The 25620-nt window shown below is 36.3% G+C and overlaps 1 protein-coding gene across 5 annotated transcripts in view; it reads right to left on the minus strand.

The window, feature by feature from the left end:
• Positions 1-24573, minus strand: part of LOC150081989 (circadian locomoter output cycles protein kaput-like) — a 269964-nt gene extending 245391 nt beyond the window's left edge. For all 5 annotated transcript variants that reach the window (XM_090379039.1, XM_090379036.1, XM_090379038.1 and 2 more), the window contains exons 1-2: positions 24064-24573; positions 10510-10569 (exon numbers count right to left, since the gene is read on the minus strand). The gene's annotated coding sequence lies outside the window, so the exon portion shown is untranslated. The remainder of the gene's footprint in view (positions 1-10509; positions 10570-24063) is intronic.
• Positions 24574-25620: the final 1047 nt, after the last annotated feature.

Consider the following 25620-nt stretch of genomic DNA (forward strand, 5'->3'; position numbering starts at 1 on the left):
ATAACACCGACTGTAAAGTTCCCCGCCAGTCAGATAGTCTGGGGATGTACAACAAGCAAAGGGGTGGGGCGAATTAAGTTTATTAACAGAACGGTGAATACAGAAACCTACACTGCTATCTTGGAGGGGGTGTCTGAAACACGTTATTAGGGATCACCACACAGACATCCAAAACTGCATTTTTCAACAGGAGTCAGCGCCTTGCCACACAGCAAAATGGGTAAGTTTCATGCTATTCACATTTAATGATGAGTTTGTCTTGTTGTCTCACAAGGCTTAAAACATACTTACACCAATGTTTTCCCTTGTTTTCCTCCCTTAATGCGCAGTCATACCTCAGAAATGCTGGCATTACAGTGTTGGACTGGCCCGGCAACAGTTCAGATTTGAACCCTATTGATAATTTCTGATACATAATGTTATCTAAAATTGCTTAGAAGAATCAAACAAGTAAGATTCAGCTGCAGGAGAGCATTGTAAGGGTGCGGTACCACAAAATTGGGCAACTACATATCCAGAAGTTGATTAACTCTATGCCAGATCGTTGCAAGGGTGTAATTGCAGCTCGAAGAGGAACAACAAAATATTGAGGACTTATTTTGCTGATTTGCAGTGCATAATACTATTACGTTAATTTGTCATTTCAGTCTGTACATGTAAATGCAATAAAATGTATGCTTGGTTGTCATGATTGCCATTGGCATGATTTCTCATATTTCCATTAATTAAGCATTATATCCTTTGGGAAGATATTTATGGCAATTAGGTATATCAGGTGGAGTCTTTTTATTGGATTTCATTCAGAGAGATATATATCCCATATAACAAATGCATTTCAAATATTTATGCAACCCACAATGCAGCGCAAAACACATTATTTGCAAAATTCACAAGTAATGCAGTTTTTTTGTCCGCCACTGTATGTGGTAATTGGTTCAGGATGATCACACTGATATATAAGAGAAAGACACACATTCAAATGTATATTTTCAAGGAAAAATTTGATTAACCTGGGGAGGATTTATACTTTTTAATTTGTGATATTTTAGCTTGTTTTTTATTTGTAGCAAATATTAATGCTCTATTCTGTATAGAAGTAAAACAATGTTAATGAATCTGATATAGTATTATGGCATATTTACTTTTCTTTCATTTTTGTACAAACCACTGATACTATGCAAAAACTACAATCATAATCAAACCAAATTAAAAAAGAAACTGCAAGAAATGCAGAAAAACAGAATCATTTTGAAAATTTGTTATACAGTGTTGTAATTTTTAAAAATTAGCTTCCAACAGTGAAATGACGTTCAATTAGCTTTCACGCAAAACCAGTCCAAATAAATCAAGATAATGTTTTCATTCCTGAATAATGTACACAAATAGACACTGGAAAAATTAAGCTAATATAACCCTTTCTTAAAAAGTCCCAAAAATGGCCCAGTTTTCCATTAATGATTTCATCAGAATAGTAAAAATTTTTCAAATCTTTTTTACCCCTTTAATGACAGTCTCATTTATTTACAAATGATCTTCAAAACAAATGGATTTCTCTACATTACAAAGTCAATAAACCACTCTGCAATACTTTGAAAATTTTAAAATTCAATTTATCTAACAGCTGGTTTTCAAATCCATTTAAAACAGTAGACATCAAAATGTTTGCTTACTAAGATTTGGCTTTAAATAACTCATTTTGCAAGGAAGAGGTTGTTTCAATTTGCACAAAGTCAATTAAGGCCACGAGACAAGTCATAGGAAGGAGAAACTACAAATGTTTAATTTTTCCTCAGTACAGAAAAGGTTATCTTTGAATAAAATCTGTTAATAAAGATATGCTTATTATTACAAAATAATAGCGCATATATTAACAAAACCAATGTTATATGTGTCTGTCCATGATCTCTTTACATATACATCTTTGTTTATGGAGAAAAAAAGGCTCTCAAAATGAATCAAGTTTGTGATAGTAACAATAATTTTTCTGAGAAATTATATAACTGAATAATCACTTTTTGTAGCCAAATTGTGTAATTTGTCTCAATATTGTAACATGGCAATAGATCTAAATAAAGATATTATAAGCAATGCAGCAACAAACAGCATAGCATGGCAACATAACTAAATGAGTTTTATAAGATACAGTTGTTTCTAGGTATACACAATTAAAACCAACCAAGATGTCGATTGTTTTTCATTTGTTTTATTTTGATTCTTTTTAACAAAAAAAAAAATAATAAAACAGTCGATTCCGGTTATTTGGGATACATCGGGACTAGTGCATTTTGGCCTGATTAAGTAGCTGCCCCGATTATCCGAAGTTTCACTTAAAAAAAGTTAAAAATACAATGGACCCCCACTTTACAATTGGTTCACTGTCCAATCAAATCATGTTACGATGGAGTCACCATAGTAAAGTACCGTTCACTATACGATGTGTAGTAAGCGCTGGTCATTGTGATCACGTTTGTGAATTAAATTTTAATTCTATTAAACAGCGATTCTAATTAGCGAAAATAGGAGGAATATTATCCACAGGCTATAAAAGTAAAGGTATATTAAGCACAAATTTACCCTTTATTACCTTACCAATTAAAAAATTAAGTTATATGTGAAAATCGGAAGAATATACGTGATAATCGGAATAATTAATACGTACTGTAATATGTACATACTAACTAGCTGACATTTGTGGGTGGGGTTAAAATTTAAAACAGTAAAAATATAAGCAATCAATAACAAAGAAGCTGGCACACACAAATTGAAAGTAACACGATATGCGCAAGTGAGAATGGAGTAACAAGTTACGAAGCTTTAAAATAGGAATGAAGAGAAGATTCTGAAAATTAATTTTTTTTATATGATTGAAGATTCCATGAAAGTGTAAACACATTTCACCATAATAACCCACAGAATTCCAGCCGTCGGTATTATCGCAAATTCAATAAGATCGAGTTTATTAACCGTTTATGATAGATGGCACAAACAGAAAAGCTGAATAAACAGATAACTGCTAACTGTTTTTATTGTTTTAAGGTTGTGACCTCCAGAAATCCGACCGAACCACGTGGTATGGTCGGAGACAATCGTAGGGTAATCTCCAGTGCTGTGGTCTCCTGCCCCAATTAAATGGCATGTTGTCCTAATTAAGCGAAGTAAACCCTGGCTATTTTCTTGATTGGGTTCTGTTTTTTTAAGATTTGCCTCAAATAAATGGCTGTCCTGATTAACCGGTGCCCCAAATAACCGGAATCCACTATAATAACACAATAAGAAAGAAGGCAGCAATATAAATAACAGATATATATGGGAAGGCTTATCAATGGGAAAAGACAGTGTTCAGACAAGGAAATACACTGCACACTACTTACGGTAAACACAAATAATGTTATCACTTTTATGAAGTCCCAATCAGAATAATACAGAGGGAAAAAAAAAAAAAAAAAAGTTGCTTCTTGTAATCAGGTCTTCAGTTTATATTGCTGATTTTAGTAATAGCATTAGTAGAGGCATATGATGCAAGAAAGCAAGCTTATATAGCATCAGCCAAAAAAAAAAAAAACCCTTCCTGTTTCACCTGTCTAGTTCTGCATGAAATTATTTAAGTATTGACCTCCACTACGATAGACAGAAATTTGTTCCAACTATCAACCACCCATTGGCTAAAGACAAATTTCTGCACATCTATTCTATGATTGTCTTTCCTCAGTTTCAATTTATGTCCCCTCAGGTGAGTAATCTGAGCAAGAGGAAGAATCTCATCAGCACTGAGCATGCTCAAACCATTCAAGACCTTATACACCTCAATCAGATTACCTACAGGTACCTAGTCACCAGACACTGCAATTTGCAGAGCTTAAGCCTTTCTTGATTACAGCACCCCTTTGTTCCATTCACTAATCTCATTGCCCTTGGCTGTACTCATTCCAGTAGCTCTATATTATCCTAAAATGAGGCCACCAGACCTGTATGCGGCACTCAAGGAGTGGCCTGACCATCACCTTATACAAGGGGACAATCATCTCCTTATCTCTGCTAGCAAAATTCCTGTATATCATTGACAAGCCTCTCTTGCAGCCTGTCTGCACTGCTTAGAAAATTTCGTATCTGACTGCACAATTACTCCTAGGTCCTTTTCATTCTCCACTAAACTGAGTGTAGTACCACACAGTTGGTATGTTACTCTGGGGTTACTGCTACCCATATGCAATACTTTACATTTGACTTCAGTTGAAACCACTTAGCTCATCTGCTCAACTTTTCTACATCCTGTTTTAGTAGTGTACTACACTCAGCATAATTTTTGCATCCAGTTCTTTTGTGACTATATCAGACGATATCCAATCAATTTGTCAAACAAGACTTCCTATTAATACTGCCATGCTGTGTCTGAACTATAACAGCAGTCTTGTCTAGATGATCCCGCAATGATCCTTTAACCAGTGACTGCATTATTTTCCCTGGAACAGAAGTGAAACTAACAGGTCTGTAATTACTTGTCATCCTTTGATCCCCTTTGTGAATTGGAGACACATTTGAACATCTCCAGACCATGGGGACCTCTCGTGAGTCCAAGGAAGCTTGCGTAATTATGGTTAAAGGTTTGCTTACTTCCTTTGCTGCCTCCGTTAATATAAGGGGATAGATCCTATTCCACCCAGGTGCCTTTCTTATGTTCAACTTCAACAATTTCTCCTCCACTTTGCTCTCAGTTATTACAAAATCATTTAGCTCCCCACTAGAGTTTGATAAGTTTCTGGCCTCCACTTCCCTACAGACTTCCTCACGCATGAGGAATATAGTTGCAAAATACTCATTCAGTTTGTCAGCTACCCCAGCTGGAACATCAACAACCCAACCAACGATATCAAGTGGATTAATCTGATTCATCCCCTTCCTTTTAGAGTTTATTAGAAGTAAAGAAGGCTTTGCTGTTTTTCTTTACATCCTTTACCAAAGCTTTTTGATAATCTGCCTTCGCTTGCCTAACCTCCTCTGTGACTCGATTATGACTAGCTTGTATCTACTATACGCTTTTGTGTCGCCTGATAATTTACATGCAATGCATGTATTTTTCTTCTCTGCCACAAGTCTCATTAGTTCATCTGACATCCATTTGGGCCTAAACTTAGAACAATATTTCTTAGTCGGAACAAAAAGGCCAGTAGCTTCCAAAATTACTTCCTCGAATGCTTCCCATTTAGAATTTACTGTTGGTAACATCCTCAGTTGGTTCCACTGTTTAGAACTTATCTCTGAGACCACTGTAGCTACCTTCACGAAAGCAAAAACCCTTCCCTTTACCCCTGATGGTAGTTATTTCTTTAAGTAAATCCCACATCAGTACACTGTGTTCACTGCCACCTAGTGGTTTCTTTATCTGTAAATTCTTAATTCATGAATAATCACTGCTGATAATCAGATCAAGAGTGTTACTCACTCTTGTTGCCTCTCTAAGATACTGCTGTAGAAAACAATCATCCAATAAATCCACAAAGCCTTGTTAGTGTGTGAGTGACCAACCCACAAGTACGTCAATATATGGGAAGTTAAAATGATGCATTATAAGACAATTTGATTTACTGGCCCACTATTTCTCTGTACAGTTGTTCACTGTACTCAGTCATTAGGCCTATAACACACTCCTACTCGCAATTTTGCTTTCCCAGTGCTTATGTCACCAAACTGACTCATCATTGCACTGTTCACCCATGTCAACTGGATGCACTTCCTTAGATTTTATGCGTTTCTTAACTAACAGCATAACTTCCTTCTCCCTTCCTATCCTGTCTATCCTTTCTGTACACGTCGTACGCCCCAAATTCCAATTCTGCATTCCTTATATCTGTTGGGATATCAGAGATGAGGTAATCAAGCATACAATGAATGCATAGACACCTCATCTCTTATATCCCAACAATATTTGCCTTATTGTGGTTTACTCATGTGCAGTGGAAGTGATTACATAATATTTGTTCTTGAACTCCGACACATCGCATGGCTAGTTACTGATTTTGCTTTATACAGTTTGTATGATTGTCTGTTGTTAACTAAAAGAAAGTACTATATCTTCACTCCTACCAGCGTAACTGTTTTGCAGTAGAGCATCAATCCTTTTCTAATTCTTGATTTGTTTTTAATGGTTTGCATCGATTTCCAGAAAAATTATGATGGTTTCATTCATGACTTTCTCAAAGAAATAGAAGACAATCAAACAAAGTATTACATATTGCTTGATTTTAATGTTTTCTTTCTGTCCACTTTCATCTTTTTATATGCACATTTCTGTTCTGCATCCATAAGCAATGCTGAATAGCTGCATTCTTGTTTCATTAATTACTGTTATAAGTTTAGCTGAGTTCTGAAGTGATTTCAATAAGCAGCATACACTGTATTAAGAAAGTAATCCAGCACCTATAGCACTAATTGTTTTAAGAATCCAGGACAAATAAAACTTCAAATAAACTTCATAACTTTAGTGTAAACTCTACTTGAAAATTACAGCTATGTGGATGGTAATACAATGCATGCATGACCATGACAGCAACCAGTTTAATGTCACTTCAAAACAGCTGAGAGCAAAAAAAAAAAAAAAAAATATATATATATATATACATATATATATACAGGCATACCTCGGTTAACGTTACCTCTGATAACGAAGCTTCGATATAACGAAGTCCGCAATTTCAAGCCCCATTTAACATAAAAAAATATTCCAGTTTAATCACTTGAAATCTAAACAAACTGAAGAAATTACGGAAACCTTTGGGGCTTCTCGTGGTTGGTTCGAGAAATTTAAAAAACGGGCCAGGATTCATAGTGTAAAATTAACAGAAGCTGCAAATAAGTTTCCAGAAAAACTAAAGGAAATAATTGAACGTGAACAATTTCCACCAAATTTGGTGTTCAGTGTTGACGAAAGCGGTTTGTTCTGGAAACGGCTACCAACAAAAAGCTTCATTTCTATTGAAGAAAAATAAGCTGCTGGGTTCAAAGCAGCCAAAGACCGTTTAACGTTACTCTTTGGATCAAATGCCTCTGGCGATTATAAATTAAAATTGTTATTAGTTTACCATTCAGAAAATCCGAGGGCGTTAAAAGGTAACATAAAAATGAATTTACCTGGAATATGGAAAGCAAATAGAAAAGCGTGGATTACCAAGGAGTTATTTACTGATTGGTTTGTTAACCACTTTTGTCCTAAAGTAAAACGGTATTGTCAAAAAAACAACTTTGAAGAAAAAGCTCTTTTGTTGTTAGACAATGCTCCGGGACATCCTACTGATCTTAACACGTTGGACACATGCATTCCTGTCAAAGTTGTGTTTCTTCCAGCAAACACAACTTCCCTGATTCAACCATTGGATCAGGGAGTAATAGCATCATTTAAAGCTTATTATCTGCGTCGAACATTAAGCAATTTAACTGAACTAGAGGATAAAGAGGAAATGAGAGTTAAAACTTTTTGGAAAAACTACACCATTAAAAACGCAACTGAAAACATTGATATTTCTTGGAAAGAAGTCACTAAGAAATGCTTAAATGGAGTTTGGCGCAAAATATGGCCAGAAGTTGTACTAGAAGAAGAAAATAACATCCAAGAAATTAGAAATGAAGTTATCCAGATGGCTCAATCAATAGGTTTCGAAAATGTCGATGAAGAGGATGTTAGAAATTTATTGAATGCAGAAGATGATGGTTTTCAGTGGAAGATTTAGAAAACCTTGTTAGCAACGAAGACAAAGATAATGAAGACGAAGTTAAAGAAGTTCCGCCGAAAAAGTGTTAACCAAAGATTTAAAAAAGTGCTTAAATGACATTGAAAACGTTTTAAATTTTTTTAGTGAAAATGATCCTGATTTAGGAAGAAGTTTTATTGTTAAGCGATCAGTGTTAAATGCAATAACTCCATATAGGAAATTGTTAAATGAAAGAGAAAAAAAGCATAAGCAATCAACTTTAGACTCATATTTTAAAATGTGATTTCACTTTGTATGTAAGTTGACTGTTTATTTAATAAAACTTTTCTTTGTTCGAAAAAAAGCTTTTCATTTTCTTTACGTAGGAACGTATCCCTATTCTGGCCATAGTATTTTTACCTCTGAAAACGAAGTTTCGCTTAACGAAGTAATTTCGTGGAACGCATCCTATTCGTTATTCGAGGTATGCCTGTATTTGTATATATTTGTATACACACACACACAGAGTGTCTCAAAAATATTGGTACAAACGTTTAGGGGAGGTAGGTAACATCTAAAGGAATGTGAATTGCATAGGAACCCATAACCGGAAATGTCACTGTAAGTCGGTAGACGACGCTGTTCATCAGTTCGCGAGAGGGAAAATTTCTGGTTTACTCATTCAAGCAGTAGTTGCCGCACAAAGAGCATGCACCGATATACGAACTGTGAGCTGGCAGACATGCACCTAGTGTACGAATTAGCAGAGGGCAATTGACGAGCCGTTCAACAAATTTATGGAGAACGTTTCCCAGACAGACATGTACCAGACCACCGTTTGTTTGCACGTATGCATCAAAATTTGTGCGATTATGGGTCATTTAGAGGTAACAGGAGTAGTATGGGCAGACTACGTTCGACATGAACTCCCGTCATGGAAGAAAGTGTGTTGAATGCCGTCCAGAATAATCCTACTATCAGCACACGTGCCACTGCCTCTGCCTTAGGGGTGTCTCATTGTAGTGTACAGCATGTCTGGCACGACGATTCCTTACACCCCTTTCATCTCCAAAGGGTTCAGTTACTGTTCTCCCAAGATCATCCTGCACGTGTGGCTTTTGGGCAGCTGTTTCTCCAAGAAAGTGTTCAAGACTTGAATTTTCCAGCCTATGTTTTGTTCACGGATGAGGCTTATTTCACTCGGGAAGGCTTCTTCAATCAGCACAATGCTCATGTGCCGGCTCATGACAACCCACACGGTGTGTGCCCCCATGTGGCACAATATCACTTCGTAATAAATGTGTGGGCAGGTATGGTCGGTGACTGCTTAGTCGGCCTATACCTGTTACCATCCCGCATTAACTCCGCTAAATATCGAATCTTTCTTGAACAAGTTCTACCAGGGTTACTTGATGTTCCAGCAAATGTGAGATGCAACATTTGGTTTCAACATGACGGGGTGCATGCCCATTATGGAAGGTGTGTTCGTGACCATATGAACAGGCGTTTTGGGCGTCGATGGATTAGCCGTGGTGGACCCGTTGCCTGGCCCACACACTCACCTGATTTATCGAGCCTTGATTTCTTTCTGTGAGGGCCCTCAAATCTATCGTGTATGAATCGCCTGTGGAGACGGAAATGGATCTCATGGCGAAACTCATCTGCGCTGCTGCTACTGTCAAAGAAACTCCAGGTGTGTTCGACCGTGTCCGGCAATCCATGCTGCGTCGGTGTCACACATGCATCGCGTCTCATGGTGGAACCTTCGAGCATCTGTTGTAACATCACGAAATGCATCCATCTCGTACTCCATTGTTAATATTATGTCAAATAAAATGTTTGCCACTAATTACTGTCTTGTGTCATTTCTGCTTCTTGTGCCTCTACTACTACTTTCCCGTGATGTTTCTGGTTATGGGTTCCTATGCAATTCACATTCCTTTAGATGTTACCTACCTCCCCTAAATGTTTGTACCAATATTTTTGAGACACCCTGTGTGTGTGTGTGTGTGTGTGTGTGTGTGTGTGTGTGTGTGTGTGTGTGTGTGTGTGTGTGTGTGTGTGTGTGTGTGTGTGTGTGTGTGTAATGTGCAGTATAGGTACAGCTGGAAAACTGAAAGCTTAATTAAGTATGGGTAATCTTTTCCATAAACAATGATTTGATTTTGGGAGTCTTTTCATTTGTGTTGGACCTCCCCCCACAATAATTGGCCCGAATGCCAGCCAACTTTATTATTCTGTGTGAGAAATTGATTGAATTTCTCCATATTAATGTTATTAAAATCAAAACGTCATGTAAACTGATAAAGATAACACATACTCTGTTGTAATTATTTCTTAAGAAGAATATTTTAAAATGAGAGATGCCAAAAGATATCAAATAATATTACTTCAACAATATGAGCACAAATGCTCTAAGACCTGGCTGTGATTAATAGTTTTGCTATGATGTGATTACAACCATTTTTGTAGATCATGTATGAAAAAGACGAACACGTCAAAAGGCTTTGATCTCTCAAATTGCAAGGTCAACCAAGATGAGCTGCCTAGTGTTGCACTGTCAATAAGTAACAATTCCCCAATAGAAAAATATAATGTTATGCACAAATATTTGGTACCACTCTCCCCAGAGAGCCATTTTGATGTTTATTGGCATCTCATTAGTAGTATTTTGAGTTTTAAATGATTTCAATCAAATATAACATCACAACACCATTTATATATATCACACTTAATGACTATGCAATGTTAAAGGACAAATGATTAATTTTCAAACTGACAAACCAGCAACTTTTTTTTAAATTACTGAATTATAATAAAAACTCACCAAATGAGTGCTATTAATATGAAAAAATCCAACGTTTATTTACATCAGTCAATAGTGTTTCTGCAAGAAGAAAAAATCTGGTTTTTAAAAGCTGTTTGAAAAATAGTACATCTACACTATCAAATCTTGAAAACAACAATTAACAGTATGCAAAATTATCTTCTTATAAATGAAATAACTGATGTTATACAAAAACAGCACCATAGAAATGAATAAACAGTATCCATAATTGCATTTGCTTTACAAGTAAAAATAATCCTGACACTTCACAGTAGTATTAAGCAGTTCTTCAATTTTAGTTTTTGCCAGTTCACTTAACTTCGTGCCAGTGTTTTTTGAAGATCACATGCTTACACCTGGAAATAAGCCCCATTTATACCTTACAAAACTACAAGAAATAATACAAAATTGTTCACTTTTTTTTGGTACTAACTTTATTTTTAATCTGTTATAAGCTCAAGTGTGAAAAATCCATTTTTTTATATTAAAAACATTTAATTATCTTTTTAAAATTAAACCACCATCTTCAGTGCTTTATGTGTGCCTAAAGTGCTCTTTTTATATATGTTTTTTTTTTTTTTATCATCTCTCTTATTTGGATGAGAAAAATACAAATCTCCCTTATTATCTTGACTGACAGCAAGCAAAATATCGATTGAAAAATCTGCATGCTTCAACAATTGGACACTACATGGTCTCTCCCACAATGCAAAGCTAGAGAATGTAACAATTACAGACACTACCAGAAAAGGTAAAGCCAACATGTTTCAATAATTAGATACAAGAAATGATGCTAATTTTAAATTCTTGTTTTTCAGCACATGCACATACCTATCAAGAACATGATTAACTTTGTCCTACATTTGTCTTGTTTATGCAATAACTAACAGATTTCCGTAATTTTTAATGAATATACCAAAGAAAAATTTTGTTGAAAGTGTAGTGAGTTTCAGGTGTGTGAAGTTTGTTTGTTTGTTTGTTTATTTGGTTTCTAGGAGCATTAGCAACTAAGGCCATATTGCTCCGGGATATGCGGTGCTCATTCCCTGACCTTTCCGCATCCTCCGTATTTGGTGGTAACGGGCTTGAACCCCGATCTAATCAAGAAGTTGTTTGTTATTTGGGTTTTAGGAGCATTAGCAACTAAGGCCATATTGCTCCGGGATATGCGGTGGTCATTTCCTGACCTTTCCGCATCCTCTGTATTTGGTGGTGACGGGCGTCTAATCATGAAGCGTGTGCTACACACTGCTGCTTCCCACCTGGCTATGGAGGCGCCAGGTGTGTGAAGTAAGATGAGCACAAAATTGCTGGAATCGTGCAGGATCTTGAAGACTGTACACCTGGCTCCAGGTTAAGTCAAAAAAGATGGAAGACACTTCCATCTTTTTTTCAATTAACTGAGACAAAAAATAGGTTTGAACATCAATTTCCAAAATACGTCTTTATGTACAGGCTGATTCAGAACTTTCCTGCCAAACTTCAGCAGAGTGCTGATGGATTAACAAAGATAAAAGTTAAAGGAATGAACCCAAAAGTGTCTTTTTGTCTGGTTAAAATTTTTTAAAATTTTTCTGACCAAATAAAAAAATGCTCAAACAATTTTCTTTCTTTACACAGAGAAATTCAAACATTAGTTTTCAGCCCAGATGCACACCTCAACCTTCAGCAGACTGAAGGATAGGAACTCCTACAAACACTAGCGCAACTTATTTGCAGTTGCACCAGATTGGCTGGTTTAGAGGCATCTTGATGTATCAGCTACAACAGTCACAGTGTTACGACATGTTCAAAAATCAATTTATATGTTGTATAGGCTGAAAAAAACTGAAGTAACTCATGAAGATGAAACCAAGTCCTCTATACTTTGCCTCAAGTCTGCTAATTACAACCCTGACTGCAGAGTGGTAATACCAATATATTATCATAGAGGACCTGAAGTAACTGAGCACACATGTCAGTTCTGTATACTAGTCAATTTAGCTGTCCTATAAAACTAATAGAATTTTGTCACAAGAGAGAAATGGACTGGAGGTGCGCAAATGTATCACCAATTCACAAAGGGGGTTCAAAAGATGACTTTCGTTCAAAATGTGACTTGCTTTTGTAAAGGTGACTACAGAGGTCTCAGACAGTTTTTAAATTCTGTACAGTGGGATCAACTGATGATGATATTACCGACAGTGAATTCTAATTGGGAAGCCTTCAGGGACTTAATTTTGGAGGCTACTAGGCTTTTGATTCCAACTAAGAAATACTGTTCAAGGTTTAGGCCTAAATGGATGTCAGATGAATTAATGAGGCTAGTGGCAGAGAAGAAGAATGTATGGGATGCATATAAAGTATCAGGCAACACAGAAGCCTATGGCAGGTATAGACTAGTCTGTAATCATGTCACAAAGGAGGTTAGGCAGGCAAAGGCAGATTATGAGAAATCTTTGGCAAAGGATGCAAACAAAAACAGCAAGGAGTTCTTTACTTATGTAAACTCTAGAAGGAAAGGGATGAAACAGATTGGACCACTTAACATAGATGGGTCGACTATTTATGATCATGCTCATGTAGCTGATAAACTGAATGATTATTTTGTATATACATTTGCACATGACGAGTTATTCAATGAGGGGAGTGCCAGAAGTTTCTCAAACGCTAAGAGAGAGCTAAGTAATTTTGTAATAACTGAGAGCAAAGTGGAGGAGAAATTGTTGAAGTTAAACATAAGGAAGGCACCTGGGGTGGATGGGATCTATCCAGTTATATTAAAGGAGGCAGCAAAGGAAGTAAGCAAACCCTTAGGCATAATTATGAGAGCTTCCTTGGACTGTGGGGAGGTCCCCATGGACTGGAGGTGTGAAAATGTATCACCAATTCACAAAGGAGGTTCAAAAGGTGACACAAGTAACTACAGACCTGTTAGTTCAACCTGTGTTCCGGGGAAAATAATGGAATCACTGGTTAAAGAAGTACTGCAGGATCATCTAGGCAAGACTACAGTAATAGTTAAGACACAGCATGGGTTTGTTGAAGGGAGGTCTTGTCTGACCAATTTGATTGCTTAGTATGATGTGGTCACTAAGGAACTGAATGCCAAAAATAATTTTGATATCATATACTTGGATTTCAGAAAAGCTTTTGATACTGTTGCATATGGAGGACTGCTGTACAAATTGGAGAAGTATGGCATCAAGGGTAAGCTGCTACAATGGATAAAGGGATGGTTGAGTGGGAGACAACAGAGAGTGGTAATCAATGGACACTGCTCTTCGTGGACAAATGTTATTAGTGGAGTTCCACAGGGCTCAGTGTTGGTCCCATTGTTGTTTTGTATATTTATCAATGATATTGACGAAGGTATATCAGGTTTAATGTCCAAATTTGCATATGACACAAAGGTTGGCAGGGTTGTTAACAACAGTAATGACAGTATGCTACTCCAACTGGATCTAGTTAAGTTGGGAAAATGGGCTGAGAAGTGGCAACTGGAGTTTAACATTGACAAATGCAAAGTACTACATATGGGTGGCAATACCCGAAGAGAAACATACCAATTGGGTGGTACTACACTCAGGGAAGTGGAAAGTGAAAAAGACCTGGGGGTAATTGTTCAGCCAAATATGAAGTTCAGTGAACAATGCAGACGGGCTGCCAAGGCAGGTCATGGAGTCTTGTCAATGATATATAGGAATTTTGCTGGCAGTGAAAGGGAGGTGATAATCCTGTTATACACTGCAATGGTTAGGCGACACTAGAGTACTGTGTACAGGTCTGGAGGCCTCATTTTAGGAAGGATGTAGAGTTGCTATAATGAGTACAAAGAAGGACAACAAGATTGGTCAGGAGAAAAAAGGGGTGTTCTAACCAAGAAAGGCTTAAGTTCTGCAAATTGCAGCACCTGGAGAGTAGGCACCTGCGAGGTGATCTGATTGAGGTGTATAAGGCCTTGAATGGGTTGAGCTGAATGCTGATGGGATTCTTCCTCTTGCTCAAAAAATAAGAACCTGAGGGGGCACAGATTCAAAGTGAGGAAAGACAGTTGTAGAATAGATATGCATAAATTTGCCTTTAGTAGTTGATTGGTGGAACAGACTTCCATCTTTATCAGTGTTTACCATAGCGTGGTATGCATACTGCCAGGGACATGTGAAAGGGTTTTAAAGAGTATATAGTAGAATTTTTTTTTCACTTTATCATAGTTTTTTAGCTGCAGAAAACAATTCATTAAAATTGAATATGCAGGTTCTGCTCATAGGAATCACTGGTTAATTGAATCAGCTGCTTTATTGATTCAAAACTTGAAAACCTGAACCGTTTATATATTTCAATGTGTAAAACTCCTCTTATTAGAATCACAATTTCAACTTATTCAATCATAAAAGATGATAGAACTATATAATCCATAATTTTTGGGATTTTCTTTTCCTCCTTGCATTTGATTTTGTTAGACTACACTCTTAAATGATCTGTTATATGCATATTAGCTCATTGTGTGTGTGTGAGAGAGAGAGAGAGAGAGAGAGAGAGAGAGAGAGAGAGAGAGAGAGAGAGAGATATATATATATATATATATATATATACACACATATATATATATATATATATACCGGACCTACATTTTTTATTTTTACCTGGGCCGACCCAAGGTCTAGGTGGTCCAACCCAGGCCTGAATTTGTTTTTCAAATTCATTTTCCTTCCACCTCAACCCAATTTTTATCCCACCCAGATTGAAACTTTTTATATAAATAAAATCGCTAGCATTACTTTGAAGTTTCATAATAATAAAAAAATAAACCTTCAGATTCAAAATTCAATAATAATTATATAACAATAACAATTATCCAAACTAATTATCAATATTATTTAAAAAAGAAAATATAATAAATTTTCAAGTTACCATATTTAACATAATTCCAAAACTAATATCCACCTCTACTTAAATTAAAAAATTAGAACTAACTGTCAGTTCTGTCACTGGCAATTCTCATTGTATGAATGATATGTAAGCATTCATCTTACCTGTATTTCTAAATTATTGGTCAGAATGACTGGTCTAAATTATTGGATATAGAAATGGAACAAACTGTTTCAAGTGAATGTTCTTAGAATTGAAAGTAGGTCAAACCAAAATCTCAGATGTAGTAAAACTAGGGATTAATGGTATCACACTTTTAAGAAATACTGTATACTGCAGTACACACATACAACTAAAAATGGACCCATTGCCGGGGGACATAATGACTCATATCATATTGTTGATGTAATGTAAATTGCAGCTTAATACCCGCTTAAGGGTAGAGCTACTTTACTAAGCAAAATATACAGAGTGGGTCATTTCCGCGAAACAATACAAATTTCGGCTAATTTCAGAGATGTTGGCAAGGTGCGACTTATTGGTCAATTGAAAGTGTCAACAAATAACTAATACATATTTTTACTATAAAACCTTTAAGAATACAAAAAATATGTATGTAAGAAATAGCCCGAAAAAGTCCAAAATTTTTGAAATAACAATTTATCACGATTATTTGTAACCGACCTGAGTCCGAACATCCTTCATGTTACCTAGCCCGTGGGGAAGGGAAAAGAGAGAGAGAGAGAGAGTATGTGTGTTAACCCCAAGCAATGTTTTCCCAGACATCTGTGAGAAGTAATCACGTGATAATTAAGCCAACTGTTTACTGCTTGTTTTCTCCCCTTTCTGCAAATGAAACCTACTGTGGTGTATGTTGTGGAATGCCAGTGACAATAAGCATTCCACAACAATTTTAAGCATACTTAAATTTATACAATTTAATACCAATTTCCATATTTCAATACCAAAATAGTAAGTATTAAAAGGGTGCTTTCTTCACTAGATAACATGCGTACTTTAATTTCAGACGAACAAATCCGCCATATATATCTACACCATCCTGTCAGAATGTCTGCTGATTTTTATTATTACTTCCATTTTTTAATTATCATTTCTATATATAGTATATAAGTATAACTTTTATACTTATATAAGTATTATATATCAATAAATTAATACCACATATTGTACTGTATTTGCTCTAGCCTAGATAAAATAGTAGTATTAAAACTGCCTCCAAATTATCTTTGCCTGAGAAGGTGTATGGAGGCAAGACTTAACTCTCAAAAGGGGCATGTGACTACTGAAGTTTGAGAAACACCATTCAAGGCAATTCTCATTACCCCATGGCATCTGTGAGGCACCAGCTACAGGTGGCTAATCTTGCTGAAGATCTTTGATTTAGCAAGCTAAACATGAACAGCTGACAAAAAATACAGACATTCATGTTGTCTGCCAGACACCATGCAAACGTCAGGGCTTCAATCTGGGAATCAGGGACCTTAAAATTCTAAAACAAACAAAAATTTTATTATTAATTTCTGTTGTATATTTTCATTTGATATTTTTAATTCAGTTTAGCAAATCATAATTAAAAGAACACAAATTTCAGTTTAGTAAAAAAAAAGTCAGAAATTAATTTGTTATAATAAAAAAAAAGGGGAGTATCTCAAAATGCACTTTCTTAAACTGAGGGATTGAGTGAAAGGAGGTTAAACAGAGCTGAGCTGCAAGAAGTTTGTGGAGGTTCAGCAGAACCTGCAAACAAGAAATCCTGGGTTCGGTGAACCCACTGGATCCAGACAGTTTTGTTCTGGAGAAAAATTAAAAGTACAAACGAATTGTGTGAGTGGTCCTCCCCCCAACAACATCAACAAACCTTTTCATAAAAAAAAATAGCAACTCACCACTGGATTTAAGTCTCTAAAGATATACCACATACAAAGAGACAGGGCTATTCAAATGAGGGGGAAATGCCTGTATACTTTTAGCAGCAATAATGGGACATGCATTTGCACTATGGGATACACACCTCTGTCAATTGATATGGCCATCGATTGTGCACATGTCAAAATCCAAGGATGCAAAGTTTTTTTTCTGTTCCTGCAACTTAACAAAATCCCGGTTCATCTGAATAACCCAACCCTATCTATACATTCACAGTGTGGCAATTGGAAAACGAAATGTTATGAGACAAGTGCTGGAGCTGCCATTTACTAGAAGTAAACATGAAATGAAAGAGTGATTGTTCCTTGAGCACCACAGTCAAGGTCAGCAAAAACTGCCACCATTTCAGAATGTAGTGAGCTGAACTGCATGTCTCTCCTATGTCTGTGTTGTGGAAGGACAATGGAACAATAAGCAAACATCAAGTTTTGTGTTTGACTGAGCAAAAGGGCCATGAATTCGTTTCAAACTAAGAAGCAAGTGTATGGAGAGAATCTTGTGCAAAAGTGTTTGAATGGCATAAACATTTCGCCCCATGGAAGAAAACCACTGGAAAACAGTGAACATCTGGGCCAAACAAAAACAGTTCAAAGGACAGATTTGATTGAAAAGGTAAGGGAAATCATTACCAATGACCAATGTGCAACGAGCCAATCAATTTCAGAAGATCAGTATGTTAATAAAGAAACCATTCAACAAATAATAACCCAGGATTTGAGGAAAACAGAGGTCTGTGTGCTAACAGACGGTCAACAATAGGCATAAGTTGAACACTGCAGAAAACTCACCAAGGTTGCTGAAAACAAGCTCAATTTCCTGAATTTAATCGTTGATGGCGATGAGACGTTGTGTTTTCAGTACAACCCTGCAATGAAGTGACAAACTGCAGTGCAGAAGTCGACAAACTCTCCCAAAATGAAAAAAGTGTCAAGAAAGGTCAAAAATCAAAACCTGCTCCAATTTGTACAGTAGTCTTCCATGCGCAACAGTGTCAAAAGCTTTCCTGAAATCCAAGTATATGATATCAAAATTATTTTTTGCATCCAGTTCCTTTGTAACCACATCATAATAACCAATCAAATTTGTCAGACAAGACTTTCCCTTAACAAACCCATGCTGTGTCTGAATTATTGCTGCATTCTTGTCTAGATGATCCTGCAATGCATCTTTAACCAGTGACTCAATTATTTTACCTGGAACAGAAGTTAAACTAACTGGTGGTGTTATGCTGTTAATTAAGAAAAACATAAAATCAAAAGAAGTGCATCCAGTTGATATAGATGAACAGTGCACTGCTGAGTCAGTTTGGTGTGACAGAAGTGGTGTTGCTCATCTGTTTCTATGACAGCAAGGGAATTGTGCCCAATGTCCAACGTATTACTGTTGCTTACTATCAGGTTTGGTTTTGTTTTTTTTTTTTTTAGGAGCATTAGCAACTAAGGCCATATTGCTCCGGTGCAGTGGTCATTCCCTGACCTTTCCGCATCCTCCGTATTTGGTGGTGATGAGCTCGAACCCCGGTCTAATCAAGAAGCGTGTGCTACGCACTGCTGCTCCTTCCCACCTGGCTACGGAGGCGCCTCTTACTATCAGGATGTTTTGAAATGTTTGTTGTATAGAATCCATCATTTGTGGCCTTAATATGAAGAAGCCAGCAGTAGGTTCCTCTTGCATGACAATGCACCAAGCCACAAGGCTCTCACTTTCAGGAGCTTTTAGCTAGCAAAAAAGTCTGCATACTGTCACAACCACCGTATTCACCAGACAGCCCCATGCAACTTCTTTTTATTTCCAAAGCTCAAGGCACCACTGAAAGGTTGTTATTTTGACATTATTATGAGACAAGTACTTTCGTAAAACTACATCAACACCATTCAAAGAGCTGTGACAAGAACATCGAATGGTATACCAGCACGGCCTTCCATCAGTTGCTTTGTGATTATTGCATGCAGGGTATGAGCGTGGAAAAAAGTTATTTTGAATAAACCAAGGTTAGTTTATACTCAAACATGGGATCATTTTTCTCTAGCACATCTCATTTTCTAATTGCCACACTGTTTATGTTAACACTCTATACACATTGTAAACAAATCCCAAGTACATTTACACTTAGGTGTTTGGTGTAAACATACCTATACAAATCAAAGTAAAAACCAAAGTTCAAAGCAAACAATACAGAGCATAACTGCAAAAATCAGTTATTACACAAGCAGAAGCATATTGTTCATATAGAAGTCTGATGATTTTTTTTTTTTTTTTTTTTACCACATTTCATTTCTCCAATTCCAGACAATTCTATAATCAATCTGCATGCCTGCTGCATCGTTAAAGAGAGACAGTCATAGGCTGGCCATTGCAAAATTTTTTTTTCAGCATAATGGCTTTAAACTAGGGTTCTAAGTTAAAACTAGCACTCAGTTTTACAAAACTACAGAGCTTGTGTGTAACTTATCCCCCCCCCTTCCTTGCATCAATTTGCCTTTATTAATACAAAAAAGATGATGGAAATGAGCAACACCACTTCTGTATATAAATATGAAAATTTGCAAAGAACAAATCCACATACTGCAAGATTTTATAATACTACTGTTTTGTCTATCGTAAAACACAATAATCATTAAACATTATTTCAAACATTAAGCAGTTCTTTCTTTCTTATATATTCACCTAAATTTCCTTCCACAATTCATCAGCTAGAGAGGTGAATAATATATCAATAGAAAGCTTAACAGAAATGTGTCAACAAGCTTAACATGGTTATGACATTAATTAGGGTTAAATTAATTTTGAAATTACATAACAGAATCAGACCAAGTGATTACCATAAAGTTACACAAGTCAGCTGACTCACTATTGTGACATGGCAGTAAATTACAACAAAAGGCATGTTATAACTAACTTTTAGTAACAATTACAAGGGTAATATCTGAATATTCATGTCATTTATTTGTATTTAAATTGGAATCAAATGCTGCTGTAAATGCCAAGTATGCATTTACACATCTTTTTTTTGTAACAATCATGTAAGATACTGGAGCCACTAGTACCATATTTAGTTTCTATTTGATCATTTTTGGCCAAAAAAAAATTTTAGCAAAGTTTAAAATATTAAAAACTTTTGATATTTTTAATAGTTTGAGAAAATTTTTAAAAACTTTCAGTTACAATGGCACTCTTTCAATGACATACAAAGGTACTTTATTTTTTATGTTGCTGAAAGCAAAATTCAGACACTCCATAAAAATCAACTGTTACAAGATTTTTATTGTAAACAAATTCCACTAAAAACAGGCATTTCTATATAAGTGAATCACATCCAATTAAAGCTAATTTATTGCATATGTAATAAAAAAAGCATAACCCTTGAAATAAAGCTTGGGGTTTAAATAAACATAATTAATTAAAATGTCCACACTCTCCAACAGACTGCTGTGAATTTTGTGCCCTTCTTGTATGATATTATTAGTATTTATACAAAACTTCTGTTCAATTTTAATAGTGCTTTAAATTTGCTCCATGGACAAAGATAGAAATTATCAACTCAATAGTTTTAATTATAATATGTAGTAACTTGGATTAAGAATTCCATTCAAACACAAGTCTAGTCAACGTTATGACATCGCATGTAAGGAAACAATTAGTCCAGCTAATATGAGGCAGTTATTATTCTTCACACGAAAACTCCTATGAACAAATGTCACTGTAAACCGATTTACTAAAATCATACCTTTTTTGGCAGTTACATTTCAAAATACAGGTCTAACATTATTGCAATAGCTCAGTTTAAATAATTTTAAAAGATTACATCCATTATGCTTTGTGCAAATTGGATATAAAACATAATTTGTGATAAATGTTGGCACCACTTTAAGCTCTTCTTATATATAGTATATAAACAGTGCACATTTTTGCAATAAATGAACCCCAAAAAAGATTCCTACCTGGAATACAATGGCACTTATTTCTACTTTTACCCAATATGAACCTTCCATTTGATAAGGTAAAAGCAGGTTACATTAGTATTAGTAGAGGCAACATGATGCAAGAAAGCAAACTAATACAGCATCAGCCCAAAAAAAAAAAAAAAACCACTTCCCATTTCACCCATCCATTAAATCCAAATGTTTGTCTAGTTCTGGCTTGAATTTATTTAAGCTGTCAACTTCTACAACAGATGAGAGTTTGTTCCAGCCACCCGCTAGTTAAAGGCAAATTTCTGCAGATCTATTCTACAACTGTCTTTCCTCAATTTTCATTTATATCCCTTCACACAACTAATGTAGGCAAGAGGAAGAATCCCATCAGCATTGAGCTTGCTGATGGGATTCTTCATTCAGGCCTTATACACTCAATAAGATCACCTTGCAGGCCTAGTCTGCAGACACTGCACTTTTTCAGAAGTCTTTCTTTGTAAGAGTAGCCCTTTGTTCCATTCACTAATCTCGTTACCCTTCTCTGTACTCGCTCGAACAGCTCTACATCCTTCTTACAATGAGGCCTCCAGACCTGTATACAGCACTCAAGGTGTGGTCTAACCATTGCCTTATACAAGGGGATAATCACCTCCTTATCCCTGCTAGAAAAATTCCTGTACATCATTGACAAGACACCATAAGCTATTCTTGCAGACTGTCTGCACAGCTCAGAAACCATCATATCTGACAAAACAATTACCCCCAGGTCTTTTTCATTCTCTACCTCCCTGAGTGTAGTATCACACAGCTGATACGTTACTCTGGGGTTACTGCTACCCATATGCAGTACGCTGCATTTGTCAATGTTAAATTTAATTTGCCACCTCTCAGTCCACTCAACTTTTCTAGATCCTCTTGCAGTAGCGTACTGTCATTAGTGTCATTAACAACCCTGCCAACCATCATATCATCTGCAAACTTGGACCTTAAGCCTGATATACCTTCATCAATATCATTGATAAATACAGAAAACAACAAAGGGCCAACACGCACCTATGGGGGACACCATTGATAACATTAGCCAAAAAGAGCAGTGTTGTCTATTGATTACAACTCTGTCTTCCTCCACTCAACCATCCCTTTATTCATAGCAGCAACTTGCTTTTAATGCCGTACTGCTCCAACCTGTGCAGTAGTTTTCCATGTGCAACAGTATCAAAAGCTTACCTGAAATCCAAGTATATGATATCAAAATTGTTTTTTGCATCCAATTCCTTTGTGACCGCATTATAGTATCCAATCAAATTGGTCACACAAGACTTCCCCTTAACAAACCTATGCTGTGCCTGAACTATAACTGCAGTCTTGTGTAGATGATCCTATAGTGCTTCTTTAACCAGTGCCCCCATTAATTTCCCAAGAACAGAAGTTAACCTAACAGGTCTGTATTTACTAGTGTCACCTTTTGATCCTCCTTTGTGAATGGGGTCACATTTGGACATCTCCAGTCCATGGGGACCTCCCCCGAGTCCAAGGAAGCTCTTATAATTATGGCTAAGGGTTTGCTTACTTCCTTTGCTGCCTCCTTTAATATAACTGGATAGATCCCATCCACCCCAGGCACCTTTCTTATGATTAACTTCAATTTCTCCTCCACTTTGCTCTCATTTATTACAAAATCATTTAGGCCCTGCCAGAGTTTGATAAACTTAAGGCAAATTCCCTGAATAACTCCTCATGGGTGAATGTGGATGCAAAATACTCATTCAGTTTGTCAGCTACCTGAGCAGGGTCCTCCACAGTCAAGCCATTAATATCGTGTTCCAATCTGATTCATCCCTTTCCTTTTAGAGTTTACATTAGTAAAGAACTCTTTGCATCCTTTGCCTTTCAACAAATGAAGCTACTTTGAAAATAATACAATCTATGCAAAAATAACCATTCAAAGAATATAAACTGACACAGGACCGATTATTTTTATTGAACCATGACATCATAACCTTGACTGGTATTATGAGCAGGCTTTCTCGACCCCAGTACAGCTAACCTGACAAAACAGGCAGAACTGTTTTTCTAATTTTTTTTTTTTTTTTTTTTTTTGTATTCAGTTACCCATATGCAGTACGCTGTTATTCAGTACTGCATATTCAGTTACCGTTGCAGTGACTTAAAATAGTTTTGTTTTCGTGTTGTAACTTTTTTTTACCCACTACGTACAGCATATACCAAGATCAGATCAGCACTGAGTCGCTTATTAATTAGAACTTATAATAGCTAGTCCAGTTATAATTTATACAAATTTAACGTATATTCTATTCGCTTACCAAGCGAATAGAAATTTTCCATTGCATAGATATGTCATTTCAAACACGAGCCGTTTAACCTTCGCTTTCTGAAATGTCCTACTTTTAACCATTAATTAAAAAAAAGTAAAAAAATAAATAAATCAACGAAAATTGAAAAAGTAACATAAGTGACACGAAACACGCTAAAACAGGCCCAAATAAATAAAAATTACTGCTATTCTAATATGTCACTAATAAAAACAGCATTTTCGCCATGATCATATGCTGTCGCTGCAATATCATCATCAATCCATTGATTATAGCTCGACATTGTAAACATTACAAATCGTTTGGAACGTTAATGTGATTTAATAGATTATAAACAAATACAGTATATGCTGTTTATATAAAACATTCAATGGGAAGCAAGTCACTTCCGTGTAAATTCATAGCAAAGATTTCTAATGTGCATTATGAATTTTTTAAATATAATGTAATTAATTTCAAGACAATTTTAGAAAATGAACTACCAAAGTTCGCCATAAAAATAGCATTACCTTCTTTCCCCTCTAGAGTAAAGAATTTTTTAGGGAACAGTATGTGACAGACGTCTCACGACAGGACGATGCAACAGTTAGGTTCCCTCTTCTGTTGTTAACCATCTGCAGCAGTGAATATTCAGAAACTGTAATAAGCTGTATGCTTCCTAGTTATGGGTTACAGACCTTGGCCTTTGCTGCAATTTGCTAACTCGAAATTTGTCCCTGGTCGGAAGAACGGGAGAACCCATCACAGAACTGAAGTGCAACTAAACTAATTCATTTTTGTTACATATTAAAATTCACATACAGACAATCCCAGTAGGCTCCTCACAGTTAAAAAAATCTAGGTCAGTAGCACTTTCGTAATACACACTCCCCACAACGGAAGAGATGCTATCCATCTAACCTGTCGGCGGTCTCCGGAATTGCTTCGACAATAATCGCTTTAACCATTTACGTCATAAACCTCCCCAGTTTTCCCTCATATGTTTGGTTAATAATCTGTAGCAAATATCAGGAAGTCATTTGTACCGTTGATAAGCAGCGCGCCCTGCTGGAAAAAGGAATTGGACACAGAAAAAGCAAATCATGATAAAAAAATACAGTGATAGTTCTCAAGCGAAGAGGTTTTTGGTCCCCTATTAACGAATGATCGCCCTACTCATCAATAGTGAAATTACTAAACATTAAATAATATCAGAGCAGGATTAACATTACATAAAATGCATGGGGCACAGTCCAATCGAAAGGGTAAAAGGAATACAACGCATGAGATACAAAGAGGATCGAAGGTTGGCAGCTTTGGCCGCAGGCTGCCATACCAAATAAAAAAAGTTACATCACTAGTTCAGGAGAAAAGGTATTAAATTCTTTACGTTCTAAACGTTGTCGACTCGTTTTGAAGCTGCAGATACATTACACGCATTGGATATAAGGATGTGGTATGATTCTTGAATAATCTCATAGAAGGTTATCCAAGAAATACAAAATTTTAAAGGATTTCTGCAATTTTAAAGAACTTCCTGGCAAGGATTCAGGGACTGATTTATTGACAGAAGCATGAGCCACTAGGTGGAGGGAGGGGGTTCTCAATCTGTAATAATGGCTTTCATTAAACAAAAATATCTGCTTTAAATAAAATTCCGTTTATTAGCTCTCGTTCCAACACTGCATAGAGCTTTCTCTCTGCAGCATGAATACCCAGGGCATGTAGGTCCAAGGCATGTATGGAAAGAGGACAGAGTCCAAAAGTGCTGCCCTCAGGCAGTGGAGGAACACTCCTTGGACACAAGATCTAACAATAAACAAGGGTGAGCTGGAACCTGGATTTGTACCTGGGCTATAGGGTAGGCAGACAGAGAACTTTCCCCAGACACAAAAAATCGTGTGTCAAAGATTTCTGTGGGGAGGAGTGCTTGTTCACTTTTGGACTTGGGTAAAATAACATGGCATAAATACCTCTTCTTTAAGAATTGATGGCTTCATTATCGAGCTTTCTTGAATATATATCGAGCAGACGTACCGAAGAGATTTTCTTAAATTATATTAAATTGGGAAAGAAACTGTAAAACA

Source organism: Mastigoproctus giganteus, chromosome 8, assembly GCF_048544385.1.
Source record: "Mastigoproctus giganteus isolate SK-2022 chromosome 8, ASM4854438v1, whole genome shotgun sequence".
Taxonomy (NCBI): Eukaryota; Metazoa; Arthropoda; class Arachnida; order Uropygi; family Thelyphonidae; genus Mastigoproctus; species Mastigoproctus giganteus.